The sequence below is a fragment of the Ochotona curzoniae genome, unplaced genomic scaffold (genome assembly GCF_017591425.1).
Source record: "Ochotona curzoniae isolate NIBS_2020 unplaced genomic scaffold, NIBS_Ocur_1.0 scaffold_4701, whole genome shotgun sequence".
Lineage (NCBI taxonomy): Eukaryota > Metazoa > Chordata > Mammalia > Lagomorpha > Ochotonidae > Ochotona > Ochotona curzoniae.
In genome coordinates, this window is record NW_024467122.1 from 40,651,895 (window position 1) to 40,664,480 (window position 12,586).

General features: G+C 43.6%; 1 gene segment (V, D, J or C); it reads right to left on the bottom strand.

Moving 5' to 3' along the window:
- Positions 1–12,586, bottom strand: part of LOC121148487 — a 356,000-nt gene that overhangs the window by 273,512 nt on the left and 69,902 nt on the right.

Sequence of the window (12,586 nt, forward strand, 5' to 3'; positions counted from 1 at the left end):
TGATCCAGCAGACGGATGGGGCCTTTGGAAAGTGATTACAATTCCATGTTGCCATGTAGGTAATTAGGATGCCATGCCATATAATGTATTAGTGGCTTTGAGAGAAGAGGTAGGGAGAGTAAGCTATTGATCTAGCTCTCTCTTCCCTCGTGTCATGCTACAACAAGAAAGCATCCACCAGATATGGTGAGCAGGTGCTTCTGCTATGCACTTTGGCTTCTTAGCTCTTAGGACTATACATCAAATAAACTTCCCTTGCTTACAAATTGACTAGTCTAACATATTCTATTGTAGCAATAGAAAATGGACTGAGGCAGGGAGTGTGAATGGAGCCTTGCAACATTGTGGGTACTATCTGAGAGGCATGAGTTCCATCTGACAAAGAGGTAATGACTGAGTATCCCTATCTAGAGGGATAGCAAGACACCATGAGTGTGGTTACCAGTCCTGAACAAGGCTACTAAAACCTTTCATACTTCAAAGCCCATTTGGATGATAATACAAGAATAAACACTATAGTTCCTCCTAGGTTTTTTTTCTCTATCTTTGTCTCATGATTTGAATCCCTATACATTCTTTTTGGATCTCTGAAAATCAGTTCCAATACAAGGATTTTGTGCAAACAATTTATTGCAGGCAATTCTAGGAAATTGATTGGAAATGAACTAGTAAAGGCAAGGAAGGCAATAGAGGGTGTACCATCAAGTCAGCTACCATTAAAGGGAGTTGGAGTATAATCTTTCTGGGTAACTCTGGGAGACAAGATAGTATTGCCTTTGGAGTTATCCTATTTGAGACATAAAAAAGATATAGTAATCATCCAAGAACATGTTATCTGTCACAGATAGACTGGTTCTAATTGGCATTTCTTGCTTGCTCTGTATACTGTCCTTACTCCCCTTCATTGTTGCAACAACGAGCCAGAAGAAAACAAACTAGTAGGAGGTAAGATGAATTTATTTGTCCATGTAGATTTGACTGGACTCATGTCTCAAGAATCAAAACCTGACTCTTGGTCTTTTTTTTTCTACATGACTGTATGCAAGTCATGGTTACAAGGCAATTTCAGGAGCCATGTCCCTTTTTTAGGTAGGCAAGTTTACAAGGCAGCTGGGTCTTGAGTGTAGCAGCAGGTGGGGATGGAGCCTCTGAGGTCAACTGGGGCCTATCTAGACCCATCTGGTCATTATAGCCAAGAGGGTACACTTTTGAGTTTTGGGGTCTGCAACATCCAAAGCTGCTGGAGTTATCATGAAGCAGAATTCAATGGAAGAAGTGACTGCCAAGGGGATGTGGTTGAGACATCAATCTCATTGGAATAATCTATTCTTCATCCTGCTCAAATTGCTGTGTACATTGCACTGTCATCCTTAGGTATGACTCACTCTCCCCCTCTCCACCTATCCAGAGGCCTTGCTGATACTGCAAACTTTCAACGACTCCCTCTTCATAACCTTTGACTATGCCCCCTAAGTCTCTTCTGTTATCTGGTTGAACTTTAATCAGCATTTAAGGAGGCACCAGCTCTTCCATCCCATTGTATTTTCTTTACACCCTTCTATTATAAACTTTGAACCATTTTCCCTTAGGTCTGGAACCTGATCTTCCAAGTCAATCCTTTTGGAAGAGCAGCGTACATTTTCTTTCACAACTGAATTCAATGGTTGTAGCTTTTAAGGCTTTTGTGTGTACTATATCTTTGTAAAAGTCTATAAAGGAACTCGAAGGCAAGACTTTTATTCTGTTCTCCCTTTGTTGGTGCCTTCTCCTTCAGATATTAATCCTCAAGGTTTTTGGATTAGTTCTAACAGAAGTAAGTATGTGTGACTGAGAAACAAGACACATTGAATATGTTTGAAGGCATCATCTAATGCACATAATCTTCAGATGAAATGTTTGACAGAATGAGTGCTTTTCAAAGATTTATTTATTTTTATTGGAAAGGCAGGTCTATAGAGAGAAGGAGCTACAGAAAGATTTTCTATCTGCTGGTTCACTCCCCAAGTGTCTGTAATGGTCAGAACTGAGTCAATCTGAAGCCAGGAACAGGAACTTCTTCCAGGTCTCCTATATGTGTGCAGGATCCCAATGCCTTGGGCCATCTTCTACTACTTTCCCAAGCCATAAACAGGGAGCTGGATGGGAAGTGGAACTGTTGGGACACAAATTGGTGTCTGTTTAGGATCCCAGCATGTGCAAGGTGAGGATTTAGCCACTAAGCCATCATGCTAGGTCTCCTAGAACTCTTCTAAGAGGAGGTGTACCTGGGCCCTTTGGTAAGATTTTACGGGGTGCAGGTGCAGGCAGGGCACTGTGTACTCACAGCACAGTAGGAGATGGCTGAGTCTTGGAGCTGCAAATCCCTTATGTGCAGAGGGAAGTGCTGATCCTCTTTATTAAGCTTGGCTGTGTCTCTCCTGCTGGTCTTTTCTCCCAAGTTGGACAGCTTTTGTATCAGGGAGATGGGTCCTGTCTTAGGATGCTGCTTATCCCACTGGAAGAAGTCTGTGACCCCAACTCTGTAGCTGCAGTTCAGGGTAAAACCTTTGCCTTCCCTGACTGCCAGGGAGGTAGAGCTCTGTGCCAGGAGTTGCTGTCCTTTCAACCCTGTTGAGCAGAACAGAAAGTTTTCACTCATAAGAACCCAGGCTTACTGTTGGAGGTGGTTGTTTTTGGAATGTATTCTGCACCTTCCTTCCAGTAAATCTCACACTGTCTCTGGGGTCCTTCTCTAGACTTTATTGCCAGATCTGCCTACTTTTCCCCCTCACATATCCCTTCCTTTCCTTCTAGCCCCCACTCACTCACAGGTCAGCCACACACATAGAAGCATCAGTGACATCCTCGGGGGAATCTGCATTCTTATGAACTCAGTGCTCAGTTTGGAGGCCTGGGACGGTTCGAAGGGCCTGCTTCACTGTTGTCGCATGGCAGCTAAGACCTCCTTGTCTCTCTGCCCCAGGAAGCACACTATCAAAGGCCCTGTCAGAGGAAGCACTGCCCCCATGCGGTCTGAAGGTTTTTTCTTTTTTAGGAAAATTTTCTTCCCCTCCTCTCTGCCCCTTCCCAATTTCCATGAATACAAAGCAGCTCGTTATGTCAGGTTACAGGAGAGAAGGTACAGAGATTAAAAGTGAGCACATAGGAAAGGAAACAAATGCATTATTCACATGGTCTCTAGCGATGACTGTAGAGCGATTGGCACATCTGGAATGCCCCCTTTGCGCTCCTGACTTTTCAAGGAAACACACGCAAGTTCTTTGCCTGTAGACCACGCTGAGTTACTTTCTCAAAGGGCATGAATAGGTGAGAGAAGCCGTGGTTCTTTCCTCTCACGCATCCTTTCCTTTACTGTAGCTTTGGTTTACCTTTCAACCTGATCTGCTTTAGATTTTGTTAAAAATATGAAAGAGAGCTATATAATATCCTTCCTTTTCATATGTTTTCAAGCATTGGAAAGTAGCCTGGCCTGGCTAACTGTGGAAGCGCCAGTGTGTTTGAAAATATCTGAGGGCTTTCTTATACTTAGTTTTGGGGCCAGTGCAGACTCTTCTTGTATTTTCTACATCAATTACCTGAAACCTTGTTTTATGTTCTTTCTGTTTTTTACATAAAGAATTAAGGACTCAAGAAGAATGGGTAGAAACCTTCATGCAAAATAAAAGACCAATAGATACATAGATAAACATGTATATACATATATTCATCTGGAGGAACTGTATAATGGAGAGCAGCATATTGAGATGCAGTGCGGTATGCCTCTCTACTCCTGAATAAAAGATGGACTCCCAATGAAACTGCTAAATACATCTTGACAATAGGATGCTGGACTTTCTACCATTGTCTATATCTATAATGTCAGGATACACTTAAATAGCAGAATGATGGACTTGTGACTACTGTTAAAGGATGATACTATTGTAATAATATGGAGAAAAACAGTATGTGTGGGGGAGCAGAAATGAGGAAGTGGAGATGGAAATGGGCAAGTGGAGGGGTGGAATTCTTGTGCCCAACGAATCAGATCATTTTTTAAAAAGAGGAAAAAAGAACAGAGACTGAGGTTAAGGTTCTCTCCTGTTCTTTTAAAAACTTGTTTATTTGGGAAGAGAGAATGAGCAGGAAAAACAGACCTAGAAAAGAGATAGAGAGGGAGAGCTCTTATCTACTGGTTCACACCACTAAGTGTGGGCTCAGTCAAAACCAGCAGCCAGAAGTTCAATCCACATTTGTTGTGTGAGTGGCAGAAATCCAGTTACTGAAGACATCAGGAGACTGGAATTAAGAACTAGAGCTGAATTAGGATTTTAATCTCTATGTTGAATGACCATACCTGTCTTCTAGGCTTTGTACCCAGTTCTTACCCTGCTGATTCTGGGTGCTTACCGTTGAACCATATTTTCTCAGCTACAATCCTGATTAAATCTCTTGTCCTGGAAATTTTATTATTATCCTGATCTTTCTTTCTTTCTTTCTTTCTTTCTTTCTTTCTTTCTTTCTTTCTTTCTTTCTTTCTTTCTTTCTTTCTTTCTTTCTTTCTTTCTTTCTTTCTTCCTTTCTTGCTTTCTTTCTTTCTTTCTTTCTTTCTTTCTTTTTCCTTTTTTTCTTTCTTTCTTTCTTTCTTTCTTTCTTTCTTTCTTTCTTTCTTTCTTTCTTTCTTTCTTTCTTTCTTTCTTCCTTCCTTCCTTCCTTCCTTCCTTCCTTCCTTCCTTCCTTCCTTCCTTTCTTCCTTCCTTCCTTCCTACCTTCCTATTGCAAAGTCACATATGCAGAGAGGACGGGAGACAGAGAGGAAGATCTTCTGCCCGCTGATTCACTCAAGTAGCCGCAACAGCTGGAGCTGATCTGATCCAAAGCTAGGAGCCAGGAGCTTCTTCCAGGTCTCCCACATGGGTGCATGGTCCCAAGGCTTTAGGCCTTCCATGACTGCTTTCCTAGGTCACAGGCAAGGAGCTGGATGGGAAGCAGGGCTACCAGGACATGAACCAGTGCCCATATTGGATCCCAACTCATGAAAGCAAGGACTTTAGCCACTAGGCTACTGTACCATGCCAGGCCCACCTTTTGTTTCTTATTATGCTCATGAGGTAATGGGTTGCGATGTGCAAAGAGCTGTGATCATCTGTGGTGTTAACAGTGGACATTCATTTTTTATTCTTCATATATGAAATCACAAAACACAGGGAGGTTCTGCATCTCCTTTTCCCCCAAAGTATGGTGTTATTGTGCCTGGGATTGGAGTCAGCTTTCCCTTGCTGCTGCAGAGTCTGGACAAGACTGTGCTCCATTTCACTGTTTTGTCATTTTTGTTTGAGAAAAAAGCAGCAGACACACAGGCAGTGAATCTGGCTGTTTGCAACCTGATATGTTTTCCTGGGCACCTTATGGTCATGCTGCTTTTTTCCTTATCACAATATCCTCAAATCTCATCGCCTGGAACAACAGAATGCTCACAAAACGTCTGCCTATCTTAAGATCCTTGTATCCATGTGGATACTCATCAGGAATGTTCTCGAAGTAGAGAAATTTAATCTGAGAATAATATGCAGAGCTGTTCCAATGGCTTGAAAGATGTAACATATGAGCATTTCCCTTGAAATTCTCTTCCATGTCAGAAATGTCAATTTCAACCTCCCAGGTAAGTACTAACAGGAATGTATCTACCTAAATATAATTAATGATTTTCTGGAGCAGTGATGGACAGGGGCTGTGGCAAGTCAACAATTGCTGAGTGTCTACTACCTAAAGTTCACTCAACTTAATCTTATGATGATGCCTAATACGATTACAGCGCCTACAGCTGTGGAATCAGGAAAAAGATGCCTCTGCAAAGTGAGCTACCTCCAGGGGGCAGTGTATGATAGGCAGCAGCATTTATTGCTGAAGAGACAAAGCGGAGTATTGGCAGCTAGGAAGTCAAGATTTTAACAGCTAGCACAAAAGTCAATGAAAAAAATCATGTGATTTTTTTCCTACTGATGCAGAAAAGATATGTAACAAAATACAGCACACGTTAATATTAAAAAACACCTTTTAAAGGAATTAACAGTTAATTTCTTAATGTTATAATGCATATGGGATTTGTGTAAAACCAGTACCTATTAATGGATATCACTAAGAGATTTCCCATTAAAGTGAAAAAAAGGGGAAAAAATTCCACTGCCTTTTTGCTTGGTGATAGAAGCTAATGCACTCAGTTCAGAAAAAAAAATACATAGAAAGAGAATTGAAAAGAAATAGCATCTGCATGTTTGCAGGGGAAAGAATTATACGTTAAAACACCTGAACAGAACAATAACCACTACCAAAAGACTGGTTGTAACATTAACAACATTTGGAACAAATATTTGCATCATTCATATGTCAAAACATAAAGTTATGGGCTTTGTTTAGCATGAAGATACTCATGTCCCATTTCTGGGTGCCTGATTCCCATTTCTTACTTTGCTTCTGATTCAGTTTCTTGCTGTTATGCACCCAGAAAGACATCAGGTGATAAATATCTGGGTCTCCGACACTGTAAGGGAGACCTGAATGGAATTACTGGCTTCTGGCTTCAGTCTGGCCTAGCCACAGCCACTGTGGACATTTAAGGAGAGTGACAGTGGATGATAGATTTATCTCTTGGTTTCTCTCTCCCATTTTTCTCTGTCTCTCTGATTATAGAATAAAAACAAATCAAGTTTAAAAAACTGGAGTAGGGGGGCTGACATAATGGCTCAACTGGCTAATCCTTTAGTTCCAAGTGCCAGCATCCCATATGGGCTGCTTACTCCCTGCTTGTGGCCTGGGAAAGCATTGGAGGATGGCCCCAAGTCCTTAGGATCCTGTACCCATACGTTAGAGTTAGAAGAAGTTCCTGGCTTCAAATTGACTCAGCTCTGGCCATAACAGCCATTTGGGAAGTGAACTAGCAGTGTAAATCTGTCTTTCCAATGGAAATAAATCTTTTGTTTAAAGTGGAAGAAAAAGAGAATAGAAGTAAAATGGAAGGAAAGTAATAAAATTCTAAAATAGAAATTAAGACTGAGCAGACAGGTAAATTAAATGGAACAGAAACAATCAGCAATTAAGGCTCACTATCAATGGAAATGTAGTACATTATATATATATATGTAGTACATATATATTTATATTAAATATATATATTAAAAAGCATCAAACTCTGCTGTGGGGTTGACTTCCATAAGTGTATTGCAGTAGGTTCTGTCTCTTGCAGAGGTGAGGTTACTGGTGGCAGAGGGAGTTGTGATTGTGCCCCATGTTAGATGGATGGTTGTCACACTGAGGTTCCCATGCACTTGGGACATGGAGTTAGAAGGAGTTTTGCAAAACTGATCTGCTTGGGTATGTGCTTGAGGTCCAGATGTCATCCTGCTGCTTTATTCTCATTTCTTTCCACCATCACCCTCTTCTCCAGCAGAAGCTGTAGACATCTGAATGGTGCCTTGCTTCAGGGTATGAGCCAATCTCCAAGGTACCAAACAGAGAGGCAATTTGTTATCTACTGGCATCTGAAGGAGAGGTTTTAACAGCCAAACAAGAAATACTGCAAGACAGGAATGTATTTCAGCTGAACAACAACCTCAAGGCAAAGTCCCGTGCCTTACCCATCTATCTGTCTGAGAATTAAAATTGTGAAATGAGTTGTCACTGGAGCCCACCATATAGCATCCTTATTTGAATTAAAAAATAAAGGCTGGCTTTTTATAACAGAAAGTGAATTTTATGAGGCTGGTTTGTCTTACAATGTGAAGCATGGGAGATGAAAAGAGTTATAGAAGACTCTGAGATTTCTAGTAACTAGATGAATTATGTTGTCACTTCATGCAAATAGGCAAATGTGGGAGGTAGGTCTTGTGGGAGGAATGAAACACTATGGTTTGGCAATATTAAATTTTGGACAACAGATCAACATTTTGTATAGATGTTATTGTGGTTATTGTACATGCAGATCTGGGTTTTTTTTTTTCCATCAATGACCGTTAAAGCATATTCCTGGTGACCTCCCCTTGCAGGATTGGGGAACTTTTTTTCTGCCGAGTGTCATTTGGATAGTCTTAACAGCAGACTATGTAAAATTATCAACTTAAAATGTTGCCTACTGTAGATTTATCCAATTTCGAGTCCTGCCCAAGGTTGCCTTGGCAGGTCAAGATCAAGTGACTTTTCATTATAGAGTAAAATGTAGAGAGAATACACTTAACGATTGAGCTCCAAAGCAACAAATATCTAGAGATCAGCAAAAGGAACATAAGGTGGTAGAGCAGAGTGAAAGGTGTGAGAAACCAGGAGTGAGGAGGTCTAGAACCCAAAAATATCAGTGTTTCAATGTCAAGTTTTTCTCAGAAATTCAATAAGGTAAGGAATGGCATTGGACCCTTGGATTTGCAGATATAAATGTCATTGTTGACCTTAGCAAGAGTGATTTTAATGAAACGGTAAGGATGCAGATCTGACAGTTAGAGAGGAGCTTGGAAACAGAGAAAATTAGTTAAAGCAAACTTTTGAAGGAGTTGTGCAATTTAGAGCCAAGAAAAGAAAGAGAATGTTCTTATCAATTAAACTCTTCATTACAGTTCTATGATGCTGTCCTAAAGAAATAATGAGACTTTACAATAAAATTTATTTTGAAAGATTTAAAAATTATATTAATTTGAATTTTAAAAGAGAGAAAGGGAAAGGAGAAGGCAGTAGAAAAGGAGGAATCTATAGAATTACTTATCAATCTTTTTGTCCTTTGTTTTGTTTTTGTTTTTCTCTTAATTAATTTTTTGATGATTTTTACATAGGCAATTAGGGTGATAAGGATCAAAGGCTGCAGGAAGATGGGTGAGACCATTATTTCTACATTCTCCTTTTTTTTCTTGGGAGGCTGGCTACACCCCAGCCTCCCAAATGCCTCCGCACCCTGGGATGGATGACAGCTACCTGACACGATCTCGGGGGCCCCACTGTGGGGCATGCTTCGAGGGTCTTGCTCACGAGGCTTTGACCGTTCAACAGTTTTGAATTACTGCCGATCTCGCCACTCTAAGCATGATGAAATCTCTCCAGAATCCACTGGTTGATACAGTCCACCTTAGAGTCTCTATTTGCCCAGATATTCACTGTCAATACTTGGTTGGGGTAGTTGATCGATTTATTCTGTCCTCTATCTTCTATTCTGGTACCAGCTATCCTCTGCAGACTCCAATGTACTTCCATATCTTCCATGTGCATCTGGATATGTTGTCTACTGCTCCATCTATACCACTGAGGAGGTCCAGCTCTGACACATGCACTCGATGGTCAGACCATGGAACTTAAAATTCTCTCCATGGTTGGGGCTCTGAGTTCAGCAGTTCAGTTGAGGGGATTCCCAGAGAAACTGCAGCTAAGGTGATCCCAGATCCAGAGTCCAGCACACATCAGGTTATACACATGCTGGTGATTGCAAGTGCTGGGTCAGGTCTGTCTCCAATCCCGTCTTCTACACAAACCAATGGGTGTTGCAGCCCGGTTCAATCCTGCCCACCACACACTTGGCCTTCATGCAAACTAGTGGAAACTGCAACCTAGTCAGAGCAATCCACAATAACACCCACCGGGCCCGCCCCCTGCACTGGTTCCTGTGCTTGCCAGTATGTATAACAGACTGGTCCAGTCTGTCCCACATCCCATTCAGCTCTCATACATGTCAATGGGCATTGAAGCCTAGTTCAATCCAACCAGCGCCACTATCCAGCCCACACACTTGATGGTGAGCGCCACACTGTCTAGTCATGCCTGTCCCAGTCCTGATTCTCAATCTCACCAGTTGGAGAGAGAGAGAGAGGTGCCCACTGTTTTCTTACTGGGCCCACTGCCATTCCTGGATCTTGTACTTTCCAGGTGGTTCTGTAATTTAACTTGACAGAATTTGTGGACCCTGCCTGCATCAGCCAGCTGATGTTGTGGCAAAGCCCAACCAACCCTTGCCCACTCTGATTTATGCATGCACCAGTAGGGACAGTCACCCTAGCTTGACTTTCCCCTGTTTTAGCTCACATGAGGCCAACAGGTGTTATAGCCCTGCCCAGCCAGGTCTTCCCCAATTCTAACTCTCATGCTCAGCAGTGGAAGTGGCCTTCCAGCAGGGGAGCACCATACAGCCCCATTTCTGGATTTGCTCCCCGCCACTGGGTCTCACGTGCGCTGGTTGGGTGCTGGCGTGGCTGCCTCACCTCCTCATTTGCCAGTGGGTGCTGTAGCCTGGCTGGTTGAACCCAGCCTACCCCCAGTTCCAACCCACACTGATGGGAGCTATAGTCTAGCCCAGCTCAGCCCAGCTAGCTTTTGGTCCTGGCCCTCATGTGAACTAGCTTGTGCTGTGGCCCAATCCAGCCCAACCCACAGTCCATTCTGGTGCTCTGATTCGCCAGTGGGTGATATGAACTGGCCCAGCTGTGTTCACCCCTGACCTGTGCCAAATGTATGCCTGAGGGTACCATTCCCTGACCTCATCTGGGCTGCTCCCTTTTGTGGTTCTTGGACTTACCTGCAGGGACTGTATCCCGATATATGAGTTGCCTAAACTCGTAAACTCAGTCCAAAACTCTCCCAATGCCAGATCTCATGTACACTGGTGGGTCCATGGGCCAGCCCTACTTAGTTCACCTCCTGTCTTAGCAGGAACAATGGCCTTTCCTAACAAGCCCTCATCCATTCTGGTTTTTACTATTGGGTGTTATAGCCAAGCTTATTTTATACCCAGACATAGCTCACATATGGCTCAGAAGAGGCAGAGACCTAGCCTAACCTGTCCCATACCTACCCTTGTTCTCCACAAGCTCTAATGAATACTGGAATCTAGTCCAGTCTGGTGTACCCCAGATTCAGTCCACACTTGTGCCAAGGGACCCTGCAGCCATACCTGGACTAGACAGCAGCCCCCACTGTGATCTTTGCACTCACCAGTGGGAACCACAACCCTGCCAGGGTATCCCTTTAGCTCCCCAACCAGGCCTATTCCCAGCTATAGATTTTGTGCATGCCAGTGGTTGCTCTGACAGAGCATGGCATAACCCTTCACCTGTCTTGGCCTTTGCCTTTGGATGCTGTAGCTTGGCTCAGCCAGGTCTAGTTCCGACTCTCATTGGCAGGTGCTAGAAACCTGACCCTGTTCAGTCTGCTTCCATCCCTGGCTCATGTAAACTGGTAAGTGTGACAGCCTAGCCTCGCATGACCTGTACTCCAGCCTGGTTTCCGCACGTGCCAGTGAGCTAAGGTTTGTTTGGCTTTACTTCCAAAACCAACCCACACTTGCCAACAGCTGGAGCTACCTTGCCCAGCTTAGCTGACTCCCAGGCCTGTACACATGTTCACCATCAGGAGCTATGACCCACTAGGGGAATTTTCCAAATCCCTCACTCGACCTATTCCCAGACCCAGATCTCACACATGCCAGTGGTGCTAGGTCCTTGCCTGGCTTTGCCTGCCCCTTCATGTTGGCCTAATATGAGTTAATGAATGTTGCGGCCCTGTTTAGTATGCGTATGTGGGTGCTGCAGCCTGAACCTGCCCAGACTATTCTCAGTCCTTGTACCTGTGAGTGTTCCCAGGTCACAGCTAGCTCAGCCCATCACCACTCCAACTCTCAAGCTAACCAGTGGGAGTTGTATTTCCACAGGTTTGGCTCACATATTCCCCACAGAATCTGCCCCAAGTCCTGGTTCTCTTGTATGCTGCTTAGTGTCATGGTACTGGCTAATGTGACCCATCCCCATCTCCTGTTCTGACAGTCAGGTACTGGGATCTAGTCCTGCTAGACAAGCTCCCAGTCCTAGCTTTTGTGTGGACTGGCATGCAGTGGTTGGCAATGTTCCATGCTCACAAGCCCAACTCAAGACTCCCATGTGGTGGTGCATGTGTATGTCCCATACAGATCTTATGGTCTCTCCCCTCCAAGCCACCAGGTCTCAGTTCCCTTGCTGACCTGCAAGTACAGTGGCCCTGTCATTTGGTTCCCTCAGGACCCATTCTTCACCTACATGTACTGTGGCCTTATCCATGGATGTTCCCAGGCAGTAATTCCACATCGCCAAGACCCAGAGCTTGCTGTAGGATGGCCAACAGGTGGAACCTAGCACTAGTTGGAGGTTTTGTTTTTTTAAGGTTTATTTATTTATCTTAAAGGTAGAGAGGGAGAGAAAGGAAGAGAGTCTTCATCTGGGACGTCATTCCCTATGTAGCTATAAGAGCCTTGCTGGGCAAGGCCCAATCCTGGAGTAGGGAACTTCCTCTGGATCTTCCACACAGGTTACAGGGGTCCAAGCACTTAGGCTGTTCTCCACTACCTTCCTGGAGCATTAGCAGGCTGCTGGATAAGAGACAGAGCAGCTGGAACTCTAACTGATGCTGCAATACGGGATGCTGGTGCTATAAGCAGCTGCTCAATGCGCTGCACCAGAATGTCAGTCTCTACTAAACATTCTTCACCAAGACAATATGTTCTTGTCTGGAACAACTGGCAACTTTTTTGGGGGTTAACTCACCCTGGACAGATACTTGATGAAAATAAAAGGGGGAAAATTTGGACCAGAAGTTTCCACATCTGTCTCTTCAT